At 40.9% G+C, this 27131-nt stretch overlaps 1 protein-coding gene across 4 annotated transcripts in view; it reads left to right on the top strand.

The window, feature by feature from the left end:
• The window catches only part of LOC118019268 (serine/threonine-protein kinase TNNI3K), a 306409-nt gene that overhangs the window by 272736 nt on the left and 6542 nt on the right, over positions 1-27131 (top strand). The gene's annotated exons all lie outside the window — the stretch shown is intronic.

The following is a 27131-nucleotide window of genomic DNA, read 5'->3' as shown; positions in this document are numbered from 1 at the left end:
GATTCTCCTCCATGCTAAGGCACGTAAACCGGACCGTTGCTACTCAGGGTGTGGCCCACATACCAGCAGCAGGAGCTTGTTAGAAGTTCAGATCCCCAGGCCCCACTGGGACCTACAGAATCACAATCAGCATTGTAACATGACTTGTGAATGTACATTAAAGTTTAAGAAGCACAGGACTTACCAATCTCTGCGAACCCTGCTAGCTCTAGTATATTAAGAATGCTGTCCCCCTTATCTCTGTATTTCTAAATCCAGCTCCTCCAAAGTTGTGTCATCTCTCCTTCCAAGCTTTCCTAATCCCAACTTTATGCTTGATGAAAAGATTTTTCTCCCCTCTAGCCAGTTTCATTTACCTTAATTCTTACCACTTTCTACTTAGTATCATGTCTATGCTGTAAGTTCCTGGAGAGGCAGAACCATCCATATGAAATAATTTTATACCTGTAATGCCAACTGGCATAATACACTAAACAAATATGTTGAAAGAAATGTTAAATAAATCATTATCTGAATTTAGTTATAGATATCATATAGTGCTCTGATTGTAAGATCCCCATATTGTCCATTATGAAAATTTCAAGGCAAGCGCATGCCAAGAGTTCTTTAAATATGGATCCAAAGAAACTTGCAAATTGCACACATAAGAGCAGTTTTCAAACTTCCTCACCCCACTCCTACCTTTTTAGCAGACAAATACATGAAAGATTCAATACAGGAAAGACTCCAAAGTCTTCTCTTCCAGGAAGTCTTCCTGGATGCCCTCAGCTGGTTAAATACCCATCATGTTTGTTGCCATCTTATCCTGTGCATACTTCATCAAAGCGTACAAACTATGTTATAATCATTATAATTATGTCACCTACCCCCCTACGCGCGCACACACACACACACACACACACATTGTACACTCCTCAAGGTCAGGAATTGTTTCTTTCATTTTTACATTCTTAATATTTATCACAATGCTTGGCATATAGTAAATGGTAAGTATATGTATATTGAATGAATGAATGAATCAATCAGTGCAAATGTTTTTACTCTAAAGTCTCATTTTTTTGCTCCACATTAGGGTTTGCTGACACCAAGAAAGTGGAGAAGCACTGTCTGTGGTGAGACTTAAGAAGTAGTTGTTTCAGCCACGATGACATTCCCTACCAATATGGCACTTTAATGTGGTGTCATCTAGGCATATAAGCCCTGAGACTTAGGAACTCAAGTGCCTTTGGGATACTCAAGATTGAACGTTGAATCAGCGTTTATTTCCTCTCTCAGTAACTTAGTCATCCATTCATTCAATAAACATTTACATTGTGCCTACATTGTGCCTACATTGTGCCAGGAGTTTGCTAGGGATTGGGGATGTCAAGAAGAGTGCAATCTTTCCTTCCTTTCAGTGGTCTAGCCTTGGAAATAGACCCCAAATGTATGTATAATAAAAAGCTATATATATAGTAATGGGCAGGTGTGACTCTTTCATGACTCTTGGATCATGAAAACACAGAAGGAGGTATGACTGAGAGTGAGGAGAGATAGGCCATTCATTGGCCTTAGAGGTATGTACAACAGGTCCCCCCATGTGTCCGTCTCTGGAAAGGACACTAAATTTGGAGAAGAAGGACACTACCAGACAATGAATCTGTACTAAGGAGGAGAAACACTGAAAACACAGAATGGAAGACGAGGATAGTTGGTGGGGCACAGACTCATTAGGGGCACATGGTGTAAATCTAAATGGGGTTTATAGGAGAAAGTTATAAACAGAGAAATATCCAAGTGCACAAATCTCTTGAGCTCCTACCTTCTCTCAGAATGGTCTACTCTCTAGATGGACCCTGTGCTTTTTTCTCTATATATATGTAAAAGGAAAATGGAACAGGGAACAACTGGGTGACTATTTAATGATGAAATTTCCCCTCTGGGGTGAGAAATAGCTTTGTTAGAAAAAGGGAAGTCTCTGGTGCTGACCTCTACTATCTTGGACACAGGGAGCCAGCCCTTTCTTACGCTTCTGAAAGGGAATGGAGAAAAGCCTTCAGGGACTATCAGATTTGTTTTTTGTCAAGACAATGTCAGGATAAGGAATAGGAAATGGGAAGGGAGAGAGATGGTGTTCTTCCTCACCTACTCAATATATCATTAGTTACCTAATATCTAATTAGTTAGCTTTCAGCCAACACCAATGTATCAGATAGGAAAACTATCAGATAGAAAGTAACAGAAACTCAATGATAGTTATTTAATAAAATAGCTTGTTTTTCACATAAAACAAGAAGTCTAGAAGAAGATCGTCATGGGCAATGGTTCTGCTACTTGGCAGGCCACTGAAGACCCAGGTTCATTTTCTCCCCTTCATCATTTTCAGCATAGTGGTCTGTCTTTCTTAGGTTTGTAGCTACATGGCCACAAAGTGACTGCAACAGCCCCAGGCATCAGTTCTTCATTTAAAGCAGGTGTAGGGAATGATAGATGGTCTCCCACCTGTCAGAATGGCTAAAATCAATAACACAAGAAACAACAGGTGTTGGCGAGGGTGTGGAGAAAATGGAACCCTCTTGCACTATTGGTGGGAATGCAAACTGGTGCAGCCACTGTAGAAGACAGTATGGAGGGTCTCAGAAAGTTAAAAATAGAACTACCCTACGATCCAGCAATCGCACTACTGGGTATTTACCCAAGGAATACAAAAACACTAATTCAAAGGGATACGTGCACCCTATGTTTATAGTGGCATTATTTACAATAGCCAAGATATGGAAGCAGTCCAAGTATCCATCAATAGATGAATGGATAAAGAAGATGTAGTGTGTGTGTGTGTGTGTGTAATATTATTCAGCCATAAAAAAGAATGAAATCTTGCCATTTGCAATGACGTGAATGGAGCTAGAGAATATAGTGCTAAGTGAAATAAGTCAGAGAAAGACAAGTACCATATGATTGCACTCATATGTGGAATTTAAGAAACAAAACAAATGAGAAAAGGGAAAAAAAAGAGAAAGATAAACCAAGAAAAAGACTCTTAATTATAGAGCACAAACTGATGGTTACCAGAGGGGAGGTGGGTTGGGGGATGCGTGAAATAGACTATGGGGATTCAGGAGGGCACTTGCCGTAATGAGCACCTGGTGATGTATGGACGTGTTGAATCACTATATTGTACGTCTGAAACTAATACAACACTGTATGTTAACTAATTGGAATTTAAATAAAAACTTAAAAAATAAAAAATAAATAAAGCAGGTGTAGGGGGCTAGTGTATACTAGCATGTTTTTCTGTTCCATATCTTTTTAGCAAAAAATCAAAAGCCTTCTGGGAATACTGACAGTGAGTTAATGGTTAGAACCTGGCCCAGCACAGGTGTCCTATAGAAGAGCAGCTCAGGAGGAAGGGGATGACTTGATGATAACAGAAGGGGAAGCTGGTGTGCTACACTGGAAAATCACATGTACTTCAGGAGCCAGAGATACCTGTGTTCAAATCCCACATCCGCCTCCTAAGAACAGTGTGAACTTGGGCCCAAGTTTGCTAAAGTAGGTATCGGGATGTTACTTTGGCTAGCTTTTGCAAAGACTGGAGAAAACACATATAAAACAGTTAATATTATCCTGGGAAGTTTGTGTTGTTTTGTTTTAAACTAGACATAATTGTCTGCTATTTTATAGTTCTACCCAGAGATAGTTAAATACCTTTCTGAGGCTGAGAAAGTCTATGTCTGCCTGGAATTCTGAATCCTAATTCAGGCACTCTGCTCTCCTTTTTATCACTTATTCTCTTTGAGATAGTAGGACATTCCTTTTTCTCATTAAATAGCAGCTTTACCCATAAATTTCTCATAGCTTTTCCTCACCTATCTACACCGCTTGTTTGTCAAATTCAATAATATCGGCCATTCCCTAGTCAAGTTGCCATTTGGATTAAAGTCAGGGTTTCTGGATGTTTTCTATCCAGCAACTATTTACATGAAAATGACAGAAATCAGGGGAAATTACTTCAAGGATTTTAGTTTTTCTTTTTTTGCAAGCCTTGAAAAGAAAACTATAGTTAATTGTGAATGTGCCTGATAAATGCTAGAGTACTACACAAAAATGGGAAAGATTTAAAATGCTTGAGAAACAACAAATCTAAATATACTGTTTTTGTACAAATAAACATTTTTCACTCTATTAAAAAAATCCTTTATTGTTCAAGAAAAGATGAGGCTTACACTATTTTCTTCAATAATATTTTACCAAATCAACCCAGAGAAGAAAAATAAAATCATAAAATAAATTTTTTAAAAATGATGACAAAACACCATGTTAAGATGTTGGTTGTTGTTTATGACTTATGACATATGTTAAGGAATAGAGTATTTGACTATGAAACGCACCTATGAACTACTTTTTGATATTAAGTGATCTAAAGTTCATATTTTTAAAATAAATTTTCTGCCACTTGTGTGTTCTTTGGCTATTTTTCTTTCTTTTTGAAGTGTGGACAATTCTGAGTTTAAAGACTACTTTAAAAAGTTAAGCTACAGTATTCACCTCCAGATTTTTACTTACTGAGTTCTTTAGCACAAAGGACAATAAATTTCCATCCTTTTTTCTTATATCTAAATGGAAGGGGGACAAAAGAGATAATTGAAATACTATCAAGATTCTTGTATTTTTTTCAATTACTGCCCGTTGAATTAGGCCAGCACCTTGCACTATAATTTGTCCTAAAGTACAAAGATCTATGTGTTGTGTTTATTTAAATAAATTCCTCTTTATCTTAGGGAAACATATAGGAACTTGAACAGAAATACAAAGTTTAATTGAATATGTCTAAAATTGGAAAGTTCATGGAATTCATCAACTATCTCACAAAAATGCATTGAGCTCCTACTAGGTACATAAAACCGTGTTTGGCCCTATCCAGAGAGCACCCAATATTTTGATAGCTAGTCTTATATAAACACTCTTGGCAAACTGAATACATTGTCTTTTGCTCTTTCCTCCCTTTGTCTTTCCCGTATTTTCTTTACTTAAAAGATTACCAATATTTTACATATAGATGAGAAAAGCCTGATGTGGGCATTTAGTTCCCTTATTTGTCTAGCCCCTTCATTTATTTTATTGCTACTGCTGATTCTATTGCTCTTTCTTTAGGTTGTTCCACTGGAGATGTATTCATCTAACATTTATTAAACATCTACTATGTGCCAGATCCTGAGTCAGTATTGGTAATATAAAAATGGATAATGTCTCTCCATAGCCCTGACAGAATGCAGTCTAGTGAGGAGGTCAGAGGAGTAAATGGGAAGATAAGTACTGAGCCAGGAGTAGGATGCTCTGGAATCTGGGGAGGGTCGAAAGAGGCTTCCTGAAGACAATGCTACCTAACTTGAATCTGGGAGAATTAGCAGAACAGAGAAGGGAAGGAAAGGTATATTAGGTAAAGAAAGCATCAGGGACCAAGGTAGAGAGGTGGGAACCTGAGTGATACATTTGGGAAACAGCAACAAGTTGGGTGTGACATAGCAGAAGAGAGGAATAAAGATTTAAAATGGGCAGAAGTAGAAATAAGAATATGGAGACTAGTGAGGCCCCAGTCCATCTTTCAATGAACAAATTACTTTAATCCAGTGCACTAAGTGCTCTTACCAAAGTGAGCCCTTGGAAAGGTGGAGACATAGGGGTACTGCTAGGAGTTGAGAACCTGGTGGTGATTCTTTTACAATGTCCCCTCAAGAGGGAAGGTTTGTTCAGTAGATACATCCCTTTTCAATATCCAAGAAATATTGAAAAGAAGAGAGAAGCATTTCTTTGTGCAGCTTCCCTTCCAGGCACTAAGACCTTAGACTCTTCATCCAAACAGGGAGCACGTGAGGCTCTCAATAGGACTGGATACAGCAACCAGTAGTCTTTGTTGAAATCACACTGGGCCATGAGTCTAAATTTCAAGCGACTGAATGAGCATGATTTCTGCAGCTGTGTTTAGAATGGGTCATCAAAAAGACTCAGGTTGGGGGCGCCTGGGTGGCTCAGCCATTAAGCGTCTGCAGTCGGCTCAGGTCATGATCCCAGGGTCCTGGGATCGAGCCCGGCATCCGGCTCCCTGCTCGGCAGGAAGCCTGCTTCTCCCTCTCCCACTCCCCCTGCTGTGTTCCTGCTCTCGCTATCTCTCTCTCTGTCAAATAAATAAATAAAATCTTAAAAAAAAAAAAAAGAGGTGGGTAGGGAAAATGTAGTGATACAGATGAGACATGAGTGACATAGATGCAGTAGAGGTCCACCTTGAACCCAAGAACAGCCTCTGGAATTGTGCCAACCAGGAGCATTGCAGGGATGGCTCTTGACACTCAACTAATCTTTCACTGATGACACCATGCACATGATTATGTTTGTGAGGCTGTCTCTTTAAATGGTGGGGAAAGAGAAATAAAGATGTAAGGATCCGGAAGGAAAGAAGGAAGGAAGGAAGGAAAGCAGGCAGGCAGGCAAGGAAGAAGAAAGAAATCACCCAAAGTTTTCACAGCTTGTAGTTTGCTAATCTCTACATTGAAAGGTGGATGATAAAACTGAGACCTACTGAGTTAACTGCCCAACATCTCAGCCATATGCCTTATTCTTCTTTATATGCATCTCCACTCCCACACCACTCCCATCTGCCTTCATCCTTAGTGCCTAGAATAGCATCTAGCACATGGTAGTTCCTCGTCAAAAGTTCATTGATGACAGAACCAATACCTACCACTGACAGAGTGCTATTTATACTGTTCTGTCTTCCCTGTAGGGAGCTTCATACTGTTTTTCAAAATGGGCACTCTGCTGTGGCATGCCTCACTCCACATGGAAAACTCCTCTCTTAACAAGCACATGACCGGGCAGACCGTGCAACCACTCAAAGTTGGCTTTTTCTGCTTTTGCCCAGGAAAATGGCCCACCATGGAAAACCATAGATGACTTTTGCCATCTCATGAGCATTACTCATGACAAGACACTTAAAAAAGAAAACACTCTTGACTCTTTAAAGTTGATGCTAGTTTTGGATTGTTAACAAAGGCTTTGTCAAAGGGTTTTGTCATGAGGTCAACCGAGCACACAGGTTGCTCAGTCAGTGCTGTTTGGCTGGCCCAAGATCACAGCAGAAGTGCCTGAGATGAGGAACTGGTTGTGGACAAAGAATCGGCATGAGCCAGAGCGCCGCATGTACTTTTCCAGGTCATTCACTCAGCTAACATTTACTGAGCACTTATAGTGGAATTTGGAAAAGTACTTGACTGAGGCTCCATCCCTTCCCGTTATGAACAAAATATTTTAATCCAGTGCACTAAGTGCTCTATCAGAGTGAGTCCTTGGAAAGGTGGAGACACAGGGGTGCTGCTAGGAGTTGAGAATATGGTAGTGACTCCCTCACCATGTTCCCTCTAGAGGGAAGGTTTGTTCAGTAGACACATCCCTCTTCAGAATCTTCCACATCTGCAGAGCATTTTGCATTCTCGCTGCAAGAGTTAGTCCTTTTCTGTCCTTTCTTCTTTCTTTTTCTTCCCCTCCCTTTCTCTCTAAACCAAACCTAAGCAAGTCTACATTATCCAGAAGCAGCTGGTGCTACAATGTGGGAGTGTTAAATGTTTAACATCTTGTCACTTGCGAAACTGATGGAGTCATCCTTTTTGTTTCAGAGTTTCGTGTTTAGGGGTTGAAAAGCTAGATTGATGAGCATTACCAGAGAGAAATATTTTTTGAGAAGTTAGTGAAGCTGATGACACGTTACTTTACAGTTTAGTGAAATTCAGCAAATCTAATTCTATTATCCTGTCAAAGTCTCACAAAAGGGAGACCTGAAAGCATATTTAAGATGAATCTTTAAAGATTTCGGAAGCCACAACCACATCTGCAAAACTCAGATACATCTGGTACTGACAGACTTTTGCTTTTTTATAGACTAAGGGGAGTAAATAATCCTCCAACAACTGATTAAGTTTAAATAAAGTTATCTTGGTGATTCAGTGCCTGCCTTTTCTCCCTTAAAAAGACTGTCAAGCAGCAAACCATAACCACGTTTTTTCTAATTCAAAGGCTTCACAGAGTTTACATAGCCAGATTTACCCGGGCACACCAAAATGGAAGCTTCCTTTATGAATCATAGAACAGAGTACTGAAATAGAGATTTTTATAGAGCATTTAAAAGCCACATCATTTAGGCCCTTGTTTATTTTCACAATCAAGTATGAGACATGGTCTAATAAATGCATTCTTACCAAAATGTCAGGAGTAATTATTTTAAAGCATTTACCCGCAACTCTATACATTTTTGTTAGAGATTCGCGAGCTGACAAGCTGAAAGGACTTTATGATCCTCTCAGCAGTTGGTGCAACTGTATGTGCACTTCTACTGAAATGCTCATTATTAAGTCCAAGAGAAACATTGATGTAAAGGTTCATTTTAGTAGAAATTGCTCTTTAATTATCATTCATTAAAGAAGGAAATTCTCAATATAATTTATTGAGAATGTACTATGTACCATACTTATGTTACCTAATTTAATATTCCTAGCTACCTGCAAGGTAGATATCTTTATTTTGAAGATGGCAAAACTGGTCAAAACAGAAATTATGCCCGGAAATAGTAAGTAGGGAAGCTGGGGTTGACTCCAGTCTAACTAACCACAAAGCCCACATGTGCTCTTTCCAGGACAGTATAAGAAATTGTTTAGAATGCATGATGAAAACAAGGTCAGGGATGTGGCTTCAGATGTGAGGGGCTTCCATGGATTGAATTGTGTCCCCCAGAAAGAGAGGTCAAAGCCCTAACCCCCAGTACCTCAAACCATGACCTTATTTGGAAATAGGGTTGTTACAGATGTAATAAGTTAAGATGAGGTCATACTGGAGTAGGGTGGGCCCTTAATGCATTATGAGTTGTGTTCTTCTAAGAAGAGGAGAGAGAGAGAATGCTATGTGAAGACAGCAGAGGCCAAGGTGATAGCATGTACAAGCCAGGAACATGGAGAATTGCTAGCTGTCACCAGAAGCTAGAGACAGGCAGGGAATAGGTTGTCCCTCAGAGCTTTCAGAAGGAACCAACCTTGATTGTGGACTTCTAGCCTCCGGAACTGTGAGAAAGTAAATTGCTCTTGTTTTAAGGTATCCAGCTTGTGGAACCTTGTTACGGCCCTAGGAAATGAATGCCAGGGATAAAAGAGATTTACTGAGCCCAGGAAGAAAACCAGCCCCGAGACTTGATGTTAGGCTGATGCTCTGCAAGCAGAATAGCGGTCACTTGTTATTTTCCCTTCGTCCTTTGTGGTTGTACAGAAAACCCACACCATACCCAATTTGAGATTTAAAAGACATTTTCCGGGGTGCCTTCTCAGAAAGAAAAAATATGTGACTAACCAAAGTCATGGTTAAATTCTAATATTTTGTGCTACTCATATGTGTCACAAGGACACCGGGAGACAAGGTGCTCTCTGGGGTCTCACTGGGGTCTTTTTGATGGTTGCTGTTTGCAACCAGTTCTACAAGAGGCACAAGGGAAAGCCTAATTAAGGCAGGAGTCAGGAAGAAATTGCAGGTAATTGAGGTCAAACACAACTGAGGTCGGGCAGGTGACTGACATCCAACGTAGTCAAACTAAGGAGATCAAGGGTTGATGCAGGCAGAGACAACAGGTGAGGCCTGGGAACTGATCACTGATGGAAATAATCAAAAGCAAGATCGACCAAGGACATTCAGGCTAGGTCAAACAGTAAGTGTGATGGGATCTAAGATAAGTCTGAGGTTTTCATCTTCAGAAACCTCATCTTCAATTGGCTCTTACTTTGGACTGGAGATCTTCAACTGTTAGAAGGACTATAGTACCCATGCCAGCCTAATGCCCTGTGGAGCCAGTTTACCTCCTTTATTCACACAAAATGCTGATATCTGACTCAGTCGAGAAAGAGAAACTTGCCTTCTGTGGAGAATGTGAATAGAGAATAATATTATTGACTTAAGAGCCTCACTGGAGAGAGGGGAAAGATCATCCACTTCCTGATGAAGTCATCCTCCGGGGATCTTCGAGCGAAAACTGTGCTGAGAATGTGAATCTGAAGTGTAAATCAGTCATATCTGTAATTTTATTGGTCATAACTTAGGTATTTCAAGATTTTTAAAAACCTGGCCATTTCTTTTTGTTCTGAAATTTCCCATGAGCCAGGAAAAAAATTAGTGAATGTTGAAGACTAGTCAATGAAAGCTGCTATCCACTCATTCATTTGTTTGTTCAAATTTTGTCTCCCTATTCTACTAAGTGGGTTCCAAATTTCTGGATATTTTGCTAAATGCTGAAAATAAAGGCAAAAATAAGAAATGGTTCTTGATTAAAAATGATAAAGGTCTAGTCAAGAAGGGATTAGCAAACCCATACACTACAATGCAGTAAATGTCTGTAATTGAGGCAGTGAGTCCATCTATTGCGGGGCTTATGTGAGGGTACTGTGACTAAGAAATTCTTTGGGGCTGGGCCTACCCATATAAGGCAGAGCTCAACAGGTGATGAGGCTGGAGAAGTAGACCAGGTCTGCCGCTAGGGACCTGGGCCATGGGACCTCAGCAGTAGGGAGCATGGTCACCCTCGTTTTATAGAAGGGTCATTTCCACAACTTTGCTGTGGCCTGGAGAAGGGAAGGGGCTACCTAATGGCAGAGGAGATCAGTTATAATATTGTTATAGTTAGGGTTTAGTTACAACCTCGCTAGGTCTAAAAGAGAAATGACAAGTCATGGAGAGTGCTACAGTTTACCATTGGTAACATGGTATCAACTTCATATATGGAGTGGCATTGCACATTCCTCATCACTAATTCCAACATTTTATTTCTGCAGTAGTAGGAATGGATGTGCTCTCATACATGCATACTTTTCCCAACCCTTATGATGACAGCTTACGGCAGCTTATTTCTGGGATTTTCCAGTGTTCGAACATTCTACATAGATATGTCCTTATTGACAATTCACACAAATGATCTCAGTCATTGCTAACCACATGGCAGACAATATTTTCTCTAGCATCCTCTACCCAAATGTGACAGAAGTCTGAAAGAAATATTTATAATGCCTGTTCCCGTGAGCAGAATTGAGGAAACACTGATAACAATTCAAAATAAAACAGAAACATCATTGTCCCCAGTACCCAGATTTGCTGATGGAGATTATTTATAGCTTGTCCCCATTTCGGCAAATAGGATTCATTATTATGTACCAGAGGAATCATTTTCAACACCTATGAGAACTTTCTATGGGCAATGTATCTGTAGGGGTAATTCTTTTAAAGGAGGTTAATGACATTAATCCCATTTTACAGACGGGAATAAAAGCAACTGGTTTATCATATTTTCTCGGGGCAGATAGTAAATCAATGGCTCATTAACATTCATTAGAATTTTCACTGCACTCGATTTCAAACTAAGCTCCTTCCCTAAGGCACTTAATTATTATCAAGAATTTTCTGGCATTCACTCCTCACTGATCCATATGTCGAACTGTTGAGCCCAGCATAAGACCTGCCTGGAATGGTGAGTGGATCAGCTGAGCCAGACTGTGGGAAGTAGCTCGGGATCAGTGCACGGGTAGCCTTTAATAACCGTATTAGTAATAGTGATATTTATCGAGGGCTCCATATTTGTAGGCACTGTGTTATGCATTATATATAACCTGTTTATCACTCATAAGTAGCAATCTCAGACCCCCATTTTTAAAATGAGGAAACTGAGACCTAGGGAGCAGTCTGTGTAAGGAATACAGCTAGTAAGCCAAAATAGGATTTGAAACTAAGCCACCTGAAGCCAGAGTTCATGGTCTTAATCACTAAGCCAGTGGTACTCAAATTTACTATGCATCTGAATCACCTGCAAAGCTTCTTAAAGCATGGATTGCTGGGCCTCCTCCCAGAGGTTTGACTGGGTCAGTGTGATGCAATGTTAAAAATCCGCATTTCTAACCAGTTCCCAGAGGGTGTTGAGGCTGATGATTCAGATATCACACTTTGAGAACCACTGCTCTAAGCCAGACTTAATGTAATCATCTTTGACTGTGCTCAGCATATCCTGGGAAGCCATTCAAAGTTTTCGAGCAAGTGGTGACCTAGTCAGAGTTCTTGCTTAGAAAAGATGAATCTGGGAGCTATGTGTAGGGTGCTAGAGGGGAGGTGACAGACCAGGAGTTTCCTAGTGAGAGTAAGGAGAAACAGAGAGAGGGTAGTAGATGCTGGGAAACATTGGCCTGATGGAGGGGACACAGGGGGTTTTCTAATTGACTGAGGATAGAGGGGCCATTAGAGGTGACTCTCTACTCTTTGGTCAGGGTGGCTGGAGGAATTATCCAGCCCTTCAATAGGAATTGAAAGGATAGAAGGGAATTCTGCCTTCTTATGTACTATGTCTCCTGCTTCCCCAAAGCGTCCTGCTATTTGTTCGCTTTATTTATTGTTTTTGTGTATGGTATTTCCACAGCATTTTCCTTCTTCCTCTTTACCTATAGGACCAGTGTAGCCTAAGGCAGCTAGAAACTCTTGTTCTCTTCTAAGATGCTGTTCTTATCCCCGGAGGACCTCTGATTCGCCCACTCGCGCATCAACTCCTCCTGTTGAGCTCTACACCAGGGTCTTAGTGAATTCTACTAATCATGACTAAGTTTTTGGCTTCTGTGTTTTATCAGAAGCCCATCTGGGGAACTTACTGTCAGTGATGGAGGCCTCATCATCCATCATAAATGGTGTTCAAAATAATATCTGTTTTTTTAAGTTCAGAATTATTGTATTGGTTTTTTTGGTCTCACATTTTGCTTTTATGTATTTTTTTTTCCCTAAGTAAAGGATGCATTTTTAAAACACCATTTGCAAATATGCATCCTGAGAAAGCATTTAGTCTTCAATTTAAAACAAATTACCTTATCTTAAAAGTACAATTTTTTAAAAGTCCTTAGATTGATTTTTATAAACTAAAATAATAGGGAAGCTAGAGTAATAGGAAAGTTCTGAGAATCTCTTTATTAAGTAAATGGTTTTACAAAACAATCCCACAGAATGTATCTTTAAAAGAAATTTCTGTTTTATACATGGAATCTTCCTAAAGTGAAGACAGGTATCCATAATGAGGATACATTATGGCTGAGATAAACCAAAGGTTAACATTTATGATGGTCACCATTCTATTGTAAAATATTTGTTATCTGTGCCTTGATTATGAATGACAGTTCATTTTTTTTTTTTTTTTTCAAAAAATTGACTGAACTTGGTTCAGAATAGGTCTTTGGTATGAAAATGTAAATGCATGTCATTTAAATACACTCACAGACCTTGCCTCCTACTTTTCTTAAAAATTTGATACCGTCTCCCAGGACTTCCACCCAGTTTCCTCCTCAATCCCTTTAAACTTCCTTAAAAACTTCAGAATCCTCTTCTGTTTATCTTCAGATAAAGAAATAGTGCTTCTCTTTTCTGAGTCCAGCCTCTCTCTTTCTCCCAGGTCTTGCCCCATCCATCCATGTGTACTGATCATTCCCTCTGCCTCTGGCTCTTTCTTCCTCAGTCCCTGCTTATTTCCCATCAACCTTCTCTTAGTCCTGTCCTCTGACACCAAAAGTTATGTCTTACAACTTAAAAAAGGAAAAACCTTATTGTTCTGCCTCCATTTTTAATACGCTGATAGCAAAAGAGAGGAAAGAAAGAAGGGAGCCCTGGAACATATTGAGAGGTAGGGAGTGTTGGTCCACTCGGGGGTGACAAAGAAAGGAGCCCCCTCTGAACTGTAACATGTCTAAGCAGCTGGGTTGGGAGGACTTGAAATCAGACTAACAGAAAGCAGGGCAGCCAGCCCCTCACTAAACTTAGACCTGGAAATTCCATGTGGAGTTGATTCATCTTGGGGTACTTTCTTGAGGCTTCCGTTCACTCAGTTGTGAATAGTGGTGACATGGGAGCAGAAGTAAAAAGAAGCTTGAATAGTCCCATGTTCCCTAAGGCGGTGTTGGGGTCCTATCTCTGAGAGCACAGATCCACTTTCTCTGTGCTCGGAGTACTCGGAATGGACAGTATTTCTCCTTTGGGCAAGAGCTCAACAATCGGCTTTAACCCCAGAACATTTTTAGAGAATGTCCTCTGTCTGTCACTGTGGGGGTTTGCAGAAGTGGGATTGTGACAAAGATGGAGCCCGGGTACAGTTGTGATAAGGAGCACATTCCTCCAGTCACACCGGCTGGGTCCGCATTCTGGCAAAGCCATTTCCTATACATTATGTTGGCCAAACTAATTAACCTCTTTCCATTTGCTTCCCTATCTATAAAACAAGGAAAATAATAGTACTCACTTCATGATTATTGAGAAGATTAAGTGAAACAATGTCCGTAAACTTTAAAACAATATCTGGCACATAGTTACTGCTCAATAACTGTTAGCTGTTATATGAAATATATATTCCAGAACAATAAATTCCTACCTAATCATATACATGTGCGTGCACACACACACACACACACATTCTATATTAAATGCTACTATTTTCATAAAGCCTTTTTCATTTCTTTTCTTTCTTCCTTCTTTTGCTTAGCAAATAATTGGTAAGGACCCACTATCTTCCAGGCACAGAGGGTATGGTGATCGTCAAGGTGGACCCAATCCCTGCCCTCATAGAGTTGTTGAACAGACCATTTTGGCAAAGCATTATAAACTTTATGATAAGAGAGGCACGGGGTCTAACAGGCGAATACATGAATGAATAAATTGTGAATGGATGTTTCTAGTTATTTCTACATAAATTTTTTAAGTGTTTTGATCCTGAAAATAAGTAGAAATTTCTTTAAAACCTGTGCTGGTCTCTTTTTAATGCCATTTCGGCTATGAATAACTCCTCCAAAGCCCAGAGTGATTGTGGGTCTGCATCCAACTGTTGCTAATCGTCTAAACAGGTAGCCGGGATCCAGGTAGAGCAAAAAATCCAGATGAAGGAGATATATCGATATCCTTCCAAAGACAGGTCATAGGAAGTAATTACTATCTGCCTCAGTTCCCAGCCTTCTCACTTTTCCTACTCTCTCATGCTGAGATTCACTGGCCAGGGATTGTTCTTTTTAAAAATCTGTTTCAGGCTCTACTGGAAGCTGAACAGAGCAGGAGAAGCATTCAGGCCCATGATGAATCAGAGCCAGACACAAATAGAAGGCTGTGGACTCTGGGGCTTCAAAGAGAGACATTTGGGGCAGTTCTGTGCCTGGAGCTGCTGCTTGCACTTGCTAAGAGCCAGAATCCAAAGGAGACAGCTTCTGCACCATGCATAAATAAGGGAAGTGTGTTCCTAGCATTCCTCTGGGAAGCCGGGGCAGCTCAGTTTCCCAGACGCAGTTTCCTTTCATTGGGGCATCTTATATTAAGAGGTAGACGAAGGGGTACACTTCCAGAGTGGTGCTTGGGGGATATTTGTAGTGGGTGTTGCATGATTCATTCTCCCAACACAGTATAGAAGACTTACTCCCGAGGATATTATATATTTAAAAAACAGCATGAAAAAGAGGGAATCTGACTTTCCCCCACATATTCCAAAAATGTAAAGCAGTTGTTTTCTAAGTCTTTAAAGTGTGTGTGTTGTGTGTATGCACACATGCACGTCCCCAGTAGGTAAGGAAGCGATCCCAGAATAACATTCATTTTCTGTCTGGAATATTATGGAATCAAATCTAGTTTAAAATTGGTGTTTTTTTTTTTCAGGTTCAGAATCTGTTGTCTTTTTACCTTAGCCCCTGTTGCTAGTGGAAACTTTGTCTATTTGCCTACAGAGGGAATTCAGGATGAGACTATGAATACCTAAAACTCAGCTTTGCATGATCCAAAGCATCAATAGGCTCACCCCCAGAAAGCCAAATTTCTAAGACCGAGCCCAGTTGTCCACTGGAAATTGAAAAGTCCAAATTACTAATGAGAGAGGAAGAACCCACGTACTCACTTCACTCCAGCAGGTCAGAGGACTGCCCGTCCCGCAGTAACACTGAAGTAGAACAACAGTGGGGCTCAGCGTGTGTGGCCTGATTCCCCCCTTTACTGGCCCAGTCACTCACCTCAGGCCAAGTACCTGACCTTTCTGCTCTTTAGTTTCTTCACAAAAATAATGACGATGATAATAATAATATCCATCCCTCATGGTTGCTGGGAAGAAGGTTAAATGAGATTTTAAACATATATGTGAAATAGATGTTCTAACACGATTTTAAAAACTTTTTTTAGAAACATTATCCTACTTGATACTTCTGTGAAACATCTGGCTTTGTAAAGTCAGGTAGCATAGAACTGTGAGTGTGGTGTTCGTGTTCTGCTGTCCTCTAGGTCATAGATCTAAGAGAACGAGGCAGTTCTCCTAAGCCACCGTTCCAAAGGCATAGGTAAATGTGGAGTTCCTGCTTTCACTAGAGAAGTGCTTTTGCAAAACTTTGGCATTTGGCCACAGCCCAGTTGTTCAGCCACAAACACAGTTGAGTATTTTTTTTTTTTTTTTTTTGCTGCAGTGCCCACAAAATCTCCAGTGAATTCTTCTATGTGAAAAGTCTTTAAAGCACACGGTAACTGTGTGATAATCGATACCAGATAGTATTTGGAAGCATTCAGAAGAGCCTATTGGGTATTTTAATAGCCCAATGTCTGCCCCGTTCAGCTGGTTATGGGTATCTGCAGAGGGGATGCCTAGAATAGAGGTGTTTGGCCTTTCCAGGAGGGGGGTGCAGGCTCTCTATATGGACTCCAGGGCTGCTGCCTAGTCCCATTGGCTGTGGCCAGACCTGAGGTAGGGCCAACTGATGGTTGACTGCAGGGCCTCCACAAGCCCTTTCCTGTTTAAAAATGGTACAAGAAAATGCATCAGCAAAAAGCCACATAAATGTCTCCAGAAAGAAACTCATAAACAGTTTTCCATTTTTCTCACTTCTGAGGGCTGTGGACATTCTTTCATTCATTCATTCATTTAGCAAATATTTATTCAGTGCTTACATTTCTAAGTTCTGCAATACAGCAACAGATAAAACAGACAAAATAATCCCTTCCCTCATGGAGCTTTTATTCTAGTGGGGGAGGAGAATGACAGACTTTTGTTTTTAAAGAAAATTATGTAGTATACTAAAGCAGGGATGAGGGATAGGGAGTGCAGAAAGATGTGTGGTTTGCACTTTTCAACAGAAAGATCGGGGAAGACCTCACCCAGAAGATAACATGTGAGCAAAGATGTGAACAGAGTGAATTCAAAATCCATAGGCCTCCAGGGAAGAGTATTCCAGATTGTGGGAACAGTAACTGCAAATTCCCTGAGGTGAGATCATGTCTGTGAATTCAGGGAGTTCCATCAAATTCATTTATTAAATCTGTGTTGAGAGCAAACTCCATGCCAGGCCTCAGCTGCGGGGGCCACAGAGGTGAAATAACAGAACACGGCTCCTGCTCGGAAGGCGGATGCAGTCGGGAGTGCTCCATACCAAGGCTTAATAAATACCAACCTGAGACTAACCATGGAGCTCCAGCTATGCAGCCAACCACAGCACCCTTCTTACAGAACCACAGTCGTGTTCCTGCCGGAACAGAAGGCAGGAGCAGTGGTGGGCTCAGCGGGAAATATCAAACCCTGGGTAGCCCCAGGACTCAAAGAAGCTTTGCAGCACATCACACAGAGTGGGGTAAGAGCCCCCCACGTTACTGGCAGGAGAAGAACTTTTCAGTAAGAGCAAGGCACCCTAGCAATATAATACCATTTTATTATTCAGGGTCTGACAGCAAAGAATACACAGAGGAGGCAGGGAAAGCTTTGGTGTTGTATGATGAGGCAAAAGGTCCCAGCGGTTTAGAAGACATTCACTTAAAACAAACAAACAAAAAAAACATTGCTCGTAATTTTGTAGCCTCCTTAGGGCGTTTCAAATGGTTTGTGAACATCAGTGTTCTACATGTTCAAAGAGTTTAGGGAGTTTTCAAATCTTTCCATTCAGACTGGCCTGTCATAAAGAACAAAGGAATATGGAATTTCTTGCAGGGATCTGAATCCACACAGCAGAGCCTGGAGATGCTCAATCAACAGGAGATGGCCTTTGAACTTTCCTCAGTCCAAAACGGGAAACGAATATGTACTGCTCTGTAGGCGCCTATCAACTTGCCGCTTTTATCTTCTGTCACTAAAATTGGTTTTGTAATTTTTACTTCTGTAGCCACCCAGGGGCCACTATTGTAAAATAGTGGTTAAAAGCTTGGGCTCAGACGGGCCTGAGTTCAAATTCAAGTTCGACTACTTATAAGCTGTGTGACCTGAGGCAAGTTAGTTGAGCTAAGTCTCAAGTGTCTTTTCTACAGGATGAAAATAAGACTATCACCTCCTTCATAATGTCGCAGTGAGTGTTAAGCGAGAATGCGATTTGTACAAGTCTGATATATGGTAAACATGGAATAAATGTACACTATATTTCTTCTCTGTTTTGCCATTAGCTCATGTATTTTAGTCTTTATTATTCCTCTTCTAAGAGGAACTACTGAAATGAAAGATGAGTGGAGATCCTACTTTCATTGAGATTACATTGTTTGGCCCAAAGCGGGGAAGACAGCTTAGAGAAGCACCACATATAGGGTTTATCTATTGCTCCGAGGTTGATAAACTGTGCCCCACGGGCCAAATCTAACTCTCTGCCTGTTTTTGTAAAGTTTTTGTGAACACGGCCACATTCATTTGTTTACATATTGTCTATGTCTACTTTTGTGCTACAATAGCAGAGTTGAATAGTTGCAACAGAGACCCTATGGTCTGCAAATTCTAAAATATTTACTATCTGCCCCTTTACAGGAAACATTTTCTGACCCCTGTTCTAGAAACTTAAAAAATCCAATTTTTTTCAAGTCAGAGCTCTGAAACTGCATACATTGGAAACTCATCTCCCCAATGGAAAAATAATAAGGCTACCTTCAAGAAGTCCACACATTTACTTCAACTGGCCAATGCCAGGTGCTATGTGAGGCCCCCAGGGACACAAAGATTCATAAGGCAGCATCCCTCCTGATAAAGAATCCACAGTGCACTTGTTGATCAGATGAATGTGCATTCTGCCGATGGCGAGAACAAATGCCTCGGGCAGCACTGAGGCCACTGGGGTTCCTGCTTCCTTTGCATATGGCCATCACCTCTATCCCAGAAGCCAAGTTTGAAGAGAGACTCTCCGTGGTGTTCCATTTCACTTCCATATCCGTAAGACTGTACTGAAAACTACTGAATGGATGAGGATACCCTAACAAAGAACCATTCGCAGATTTCTCTGGCAATGATGTGGAGGGTGGAATAGGCTGGACAGGAAACAGGAATAGGGAGCCTTCGGCAGAGGTCACTGTTCCAATAACAGGTGAATGCAGGCTGTTCTTGGGCAGTGGCTAAAGAAATGGAAGGAGGCTGGCCACTGAATCAGAAGTAAATAAAGATAAACACGAGTCAAGGTGCAAGGGAGGAATCACTATTCATTAATTTAATAGATATTTATTGGATGCCTAGTTCATGACAATTAGTTTAAGGCACTGGGACTCGAGACACAGTAGTACATGAGACAAACAAGTCCCTGCTGTCATGAAACTTACATTTTAGTCAGAGGAGGCAGGCCATCTTAATTTGGGCTCCTCCGAAAAACAGACCATGAGACAAGGATTTGAATGAAAGTTATTTTTCTGGGATATGCTCTCAAGCACAATGAAGGAAAGCAAAGTAAATAAAGGGGTATGTTAATGAGTAAGTCACTGTTGTGAGCAACTAAGGCTTAATTTCATGTTGTATGCTCTGAGGGTATAGACCATGTCTCAGAATTTTCCCAACAAGGAGCAGGGATGCCAGAGTATTTATCCACCAACTCTTGTTTCTCACGGATGGAGGCTCATTTGGGTGGGTGGGAAGGAGAATTAGCTATCCCCCCCCCCCCCCCCCCCGCCCTTTAAGGACAGACACAGGAAACCTTGAGCATGTATAGAAAATTCTAAAGGTGACTTCCCAAGTAGATCGAGGCAGAGTACTGTATCTGGTTACACCGGTGACAAACAATGAACAAATACCTGAGAAAATGAGATGGTGGCCAGTATTATGCAGGCAGTTAGAACAGGCTGATGGGATAAAGAGTGACTGGAAGGCTAGTTTAGATGGGGTGGTTAGAATGATGAAAACAAGGAGGGGCCTGAGAAGCAGCATTCAGCAGGACAAAAAAGGAAGTGCAGAGTTCATGAGACAGGAAAAAGAGGAGAAATAGAAGGCCTCTGTTGTGGACACAGGATAGGAGGCAGGGGAGAGTGTTATGGGCTGAAGTCCCCCGGTAGGTAGAGGCCAAACCACAAAGGCTTCATCAGCCAGAACAGGGCATTAGAATGTCATCTGAATGTGTTCGCAGTCACTGAGGGATTTTGAGCAGGAACATGACATGATCTGATTAACATTTTTAAAAGTTCATCCTGGTTACTCCTCTTCCCTTCCCCTTTCTTCCTAAATGGTTTAGTCCACAAACCATTAGATAGGGCTGAGCGAGGTTGACTTCTCCACCGGATGTGGAACAGGATGTCTGCATCCAAGTAGGGTACAGAGAATGTCCATGTGGATGGTGAGAGTGGTGGGTGGCAGCTGCCTGGCCTGAGGTGTCAGAGCGAGAGTGGGAGGAAGGAAGGTTTTCCATGAGGGTGTGGGGCTACCCAGCCAAGATGCTAGAGCCCAGGTACGGTAAGGAAGGCATCCATATGGGAGAGAAACCTGGTATGGGAGGTCAGAGTCCAAGCTTGGGAAGGAGGACATCCGTGAGAGGGGTCGATGAAGCAGTGACCCCACGTGACGTGTCAGCCCATGCACAGTGGGAAGGATGTTCATGCAAGGAGGCGGTGGTCACAGTGGTTCAGTGCAGATTGAGAAGGGCGTCAGTTACGGGAAGGTGCCTGGTGTGGGGAGTTGGAGCATGAGGGTGGTGAAGAGAGTATAAGTGTAGGCAGCCCTGTGCTGGTGGTTGGAGCCCACACAGGGTGCGGAGGGCATCACATGGGCACAGCTTAGTGCTGAGTGCTGGAGCCCAAGGTAGGTGAGGAGGCACTTGCTTGGGGCACACAGGTGGGAAGTAGCCCAGACGAGGGTGTCAGAACACAAGCGGGTAAGGGAAGCAGCCACATGGAAACAACCGTGGAGCCCACGTGGGGTAAAGGAAGACGTCCGCATAGGTGCGGAGGGATGGGGGTGTGACAGCACCGAGATTTGTACATTTGGGAGCAATGATCAAACAAGTAAATATATTAAGGATAATGGGAACCAGGTTTCGCACTGTCGGAGAAGGGCATTACAAACATGGAAAGGGAGAAAACTAGAATGGACACTGTGATGTTAGATTAGACTGGAGAGAAAGGTATGAATGTATGATTCGAGGGTGGTGGGGAGGTCTAAATGTATTTACCCATGGATGTATATACATGCATGTTCTTCACCTCTACCTGCTCAGTGAGAGGGTCTGGGAGTGGCAACACTTCAACAAGGAACACACCAAGCACCTAGATCTTGAGTTCTTAATACATTAAGAAAGTACACTACACCGAAGCAATGTACTTCGGAGAAATGGCAGATTTCAAGGCTGGGACAAGGAATGCACAAAATAGGCCTGGAGGTCTGGTGCCAGAAAGTAAAGAGATACTCAGAGATGAGTGTATATCAAAGGGACAGATTAAAGGGGCTCCTGCTTGCCAACTGTAAGATAATTTAAGCATCAAAATAATGACAGTAACGTTACAATCCATTGAATAAAATAGGAACTTTAAATCCATATAGATATAAATAAATGAAGATATTGAAATTTGGTTGAGATCTGGAATATTTATATAGTCTCAAAGTGACTCCCCACAAAATACTTATTCATTATAAGAAGAGTCATTTTGTAGTAGAGGGTCCTGTCAGACACCACTTTAAATCAACTAATGAAAATTAAGAACACAGTAACAGGACAAATGAAAATGTGATGGGATACAATGAAGGGAACACAGCATCACTTCTGCGATGCTTCTCACCAAAAATACATAAGTTTAATTTAATCGTTAGTAAACCTCAAATAAAACTAAATTCAAGGATATTCTGCGAAATACCTGGCTTGTCATTCAAAAATGTTCAGAGTCATGAAACTCAAGTAAAGACTGAAAAACTGTCTCCAGTTGAAGGAAATTAAAGAAACAGAACAACTATATGCAGTATGTGATACTGAATCCGATCCTTTTGCTGTAAAGAACGTTACTGAGATAATGGGCAAAACTTGAATGGAGCTTGAGAGTAGATGAAATCAAGTTATTATATTAGGCTATATAGGAGAATGTCTTTATTTTAGAAATATACTAAGGTATTTGGGAAATGATAGGCATCAGATTGGCAACTTACTCTCAAATGGTTCAGGATTTAAAAAAAAAAAAATGTACCATTTTTGCAACCTTCCTTCATTTTGAGATTGTTTCAAAACGAAAAGTTAAAATTTTATATATTCACTTTGGCCATTTGATTTCCTAGGTCTTTGCACATGCCCCAACCTATCCCTATCCCAGAAGTCCCCTCCCCTCGAGAACCCTTGCTTGTCCTTCATTTCTCTGTGAAGGTCCTCCTTTATAGTATGCACTGTGTCCCCAGGCATTGAAGTTTACCTGTGCATGTCTACATTTCTATTTACCCCAAAGGGTAGAGTCCATGTCCATCACACTCATACCTGTGTTCCTAGCACTTAGCACTGCACCTGGCGTTGTGCTTGATAATCAACACGGAGAGAAGGAGAGAGACAAAGTTATAGTTATAAATTTGGAATATTTTCTAGAGCTAACCCAGTTAAGAAAAGCAGATGATTTGTATGCTGCCTGGCCTGTGTTTGAATTACAGCTGTGTGATCCTGGACAAGACTTAGACTCCTTTTCCACACATGTAAAATGGATTGTTAGACAGAGCAAACGTAGTTAGATTTGTAAGGCATCTAGCAGAGTCCCTGACACTTAGCAGGTAGGCAACAAATATTTGTTTCCCCTTTCTCCTTAAAAATTGGAATAAAAATTATCAAAGAAGACTACAAGTTTAGAACTCCAGGTTATCTCCTGACTTCACGATAGCTTTGATACATGAACTTGGATAAGTCATTTCACTTCACAAGGCTTCGACTTCCTTCTTGGTAAAATGGGAGGTGGGAAAATGGAGGAGTGAGACGTGAGCTTTTATGACCGTCATGCTCCCAAGATCTCCTAGCTCTAAAGTTTAAAATACATTCCCTTTTTTGGATGATAGTACAAAAGGTGAAGGATAAGAGATATTTTTGCTGTATTTATTATTTTTTATTTTATTTTATTTTATTTTATTTTGCTGTATTTAAAGGACGGTCCTCAGTTTTAGCAGTCAAGGCATGCAAAGTCCTCCTCCTACGGGCCTGCACGATTCCTCATTTATACCTGCTGAAAGTATAGGTAAATTGAGAGGCGGTGGTATTGTTAGGTTACTGTCGAGCGCATTAAAAATTTATGAGCCATCAAGGAACTAGCACCCAGTTTCAAGTCTTGCTGCCTTTTTCCTTATTCATAATTATTTTCCTAATTGCTTTTTCCCTTAAAAATGGGGGAGCCGAGACCTTGGATATTTGCCTAATGGCTCAAACAGAGCCATGACCCATTGCCAAGTCTTTCAGGCCTTTTATAGCCTGGGGACATTTGCCATTGAAAGAAAGCTGATGGGTTTGATTTTCCTGAAAGAGATATTTTGCACTGACCTCTGGCCCCATTAAATACTTTGGCCATTGCCCATTCACTGTAATGGGAGCAATAAATTTGTTTTAATTTAGGATGTCATCAAGTAGGGAATATTGACAAAGACAAAATAATGTTCTGAAAACAGCCAGGATGAAATCATGAATAAATAAATATGTTGAACTTAGCTGAAAAATTAACAAATGCTCATTGATAAGAGTCTGACTGGACTATTTCAAAATTAGGCCAAAGGTGATCCCATTTCTAATAGAAATGTCGTCTTTCTCTTTTGGCCAGAGAAAAGGTGGGCTACATAGACATTGCAAAGCATAGAAAGGCATTTATCCTTTGTGACAGATCTGTTTTAAATAGATCTATTTGTTTTCGGCTAAATGCCAAAAGGAACAAGCCAGATGACTCTAGTAGCCTTTTCTGTGGCAAAGCATTTATTTTCCTTTCTAAACACCTTTATTAGGGAATCGCAGCAGGCTGTTTCTCTGCCTTTTCTTTCTGTTAGTCCCTTAGATTGGTGTCAAAGAACTGAAATTCTGGTCAGATGTTACCTGTATGTGTTTCATTTTGAGTGAAAGAAATGACTTTTAACTCGATACATTCCTCTTGAGGAAGGGGATAAGGGCGCACATGCCACTGATCCCCTTGCTCATATTCTTTCATAAGTAACATCAGTCTGACAGATGGCCAGAAAAAATCCTAACAAACCACAAAGCATATTTGCAAAGCTGTGAGGCCTTGAATGGTGTTGACTTTGCAAAGTCCAAATGACTAAATCTTCTAGGGTTACCACCGGTAGCCTGAAGGCATCTTTAGCTGCATAAAAACTAATTGGACCAACTTGAAGGCAAGAAGGTTGTGCCTGAAGGCTTTAATCACACGAGTAACCTAATGGTTTTTTGTTCAACATAGCCAGGGCACTGTTTAGGAAGATGAATCCATGCATGCAGCTTAGGAAACCTTGCACAAGATCAGAGGGTTGTGGGGAGGCATAAGCATCTCATTTAAAAAGCTTAGCGTATATGTCTCAAGTTTTGGCACCCTCGCTCATGGACAGGTAAGCCATTGTTGGATGGGGAAAGTAAAACTTTTTTTAAAAGATCTAACTAAGCAGGACATGAGAAAGCTGATTCCGGTTTCTCTATGATGATGAAAGGTATTTCTCTATTAGCAATGTAGTGCTGGTCTTTATATGCCGAGGGTCCAAAACTCTGTAACTCATGACTAATTCGGGGAGCTCCCCAAGTGGTAACAGACCAACATGTTTGACATGCGCTGCTATTAAATGTAGTGTGCTTTACAAGAAAGAGCATGGACTGGAAGTCTGAAGACATTTTGTTCAAGTTATGGTTCTGCCCCTTGTTAGCTCCATGAGTTCCTGCAGGTTATTCAAACTTCGAGCCTGGTATAGGATGGAGGTAAAATTAATGCCTTCCCAGATACTTCGTGGGGATTTTGTAAAAATGTTCTAAGCTAATCAGTATAAAAGTATGTGCCAACTACAAAACCCTCTACAAATCTAAGAAATCATTTATTAGATCATTATGGTAGAACTTAATGTTCTGTGTCTCTTTGTTCATATTTAGTTGTTTTAATTTCACTCTTGCTTTCAAGCCATGTAGACTCTATTCATTTGCTATAATTCACCAAATCAAAGTCCCCAGCTCTGCAAAAACCACACTTGGAAGAATGTGATAAAAATGGTTTCTTTTGGACTGGATGCCCACCTGATGTCTTCTCTGGAACGTAATTCAGTCAGAAGCAATTATGGCACTAGCAGAGATTCTGAGAATTCATGAAATCCCACAGCCAAAACCATGATTCATTGCTCCCATACCAAAAGCATTTGGCAGGCTATAGTTGGGAAGCCACAATCCTGGCTGCTTCTGAGGCTCTAAATGGGGCCATTTGAACTCGTTGTGGCCCTGCCCTGCTCCCACAACTCTGGAGAGAAGACATCAGAGTTCCCCGGACTCTCTTTAGACAATATTTTTCTTACCTCCTCACGGGCCTTGCTTAGCAATATATCTTTCTGGATTAAGAGATGACAGAGTGTTTTGCAGTTTTTCTCCACCGCTCAGGCATTGCAACATGAATATTCTACAAATTTATCTTCTATAAAAACTTTTGTGAAGCACCTCAGGAGTTTTTAGTACCAGCCTTACACAACCTGTCATTCAAATCCTTAATGATGGGTTTATGTGAAAGGGATTTCTCCACACTTTTCGTCTGCTTCATCTTCGACGGCAGTGTGGTTCTTCCTTTGAAATAGACCACAAAAGAGATGGTTCCTTCAGGCAAATATCAGGGTTCAGTGACTACTTGAAATGAAATGTGTATAGACAAAACGCTGCAAACACCACCTCGAGTAGTAACAGTAATGGGTAGCCAGGTATGCTGTGCATGTATGTGGAAATCGGGCATTCGGCCCTGGCCAAATAGCAGACACTTCAGATGAGGAAGATAAAAATCATCTGCCTAAGTGGGAAATGTAATCTCACTCTGCCTTTCCAACATATGAAAACCAGTTTCACAAAGTCTATATGGTTCATGAATCCCTTCCAAAGAATCATAGAGCATAAGAAATGGAGGGACCTGGAATGTCACATCATTTGGATCCCTCTATAGAACCCACAGCCATGAGGTACCCCAGCCATAACTCAAAAACTTCCAGGAATGGGATGGGACAGTATCCCCCTCTAGAACAACCCAATCTGTTTTGGGACAATTCTAACTTCAGGAAATGTGATATTTTCTTTTAACTATTCCCAGTGTCTAAGGCTCAGCTTTTACCCTTTTACCCTACTTGAAGTCTTTATCAGTTCTTCACTTATTTAACCAGTGACAATTCAATCTAACCACTTGTCATCTGGCACAGATCTCCCCTTCTTACTTCCAAGCAATCAGGAGAAACTCTGTCCAGTATCTGCGGGAATCCAGATGTATGTTCTTACCTATGGATTTCCCCTCTAAATTTATCCTCAACAAAAAGAAATAAAGCAAATCTAACATGATGTTTCTTTCTTACTGAACCCATGGTAGCTTCTAGTAATCAGTGCTTTTTTTTTTTTTTAAGTGTACATAAAAACTCTGTTTTAATATTCCTTTCTGGAGTTTTGCCTAGAATGTACATTAACCCACTAGTTTAGTTTATAGACTCTGCCTTACTCCTGCTCTGAAGAATTGAAGCTATATTTGGGTATATTCTATCAGCTAGCACTTTCTGCACTTTTCATAGCTCTTCTGTAATCTTACATACGTATTGATTTACTTCTGTTTGGATAATACTTTTTGCTTAATGTGCTTGTCTGAACATTGTTATCTCTGCATTCCTTTCAGCCAACATAGCTTCCTAGTTTAGAATGTTCTTATCTTTGCTCAGGGTGCGTAAGTCCATTCACAGA

This window comes from Mirounga leonina, unplaced genomic scaffold (assembly GCF_011800145.1).
Source record: "Mirounga leonina isolate KUSES-001 unplaced genomic scaffold, KU_Mleo_1.0 Mir_173, whole genome shotgun sequence".
Lineage (NCBI taxonomy): Eukaryota > Metazoa > Chordata > Mammalia > Carnivora > Phocidae > Mirounga > Mirounga leonina.
Note: the sequence above shows the minus strand (reverse complement) of the source record. Positions and strands in the feature narration are given on the sequence as shown.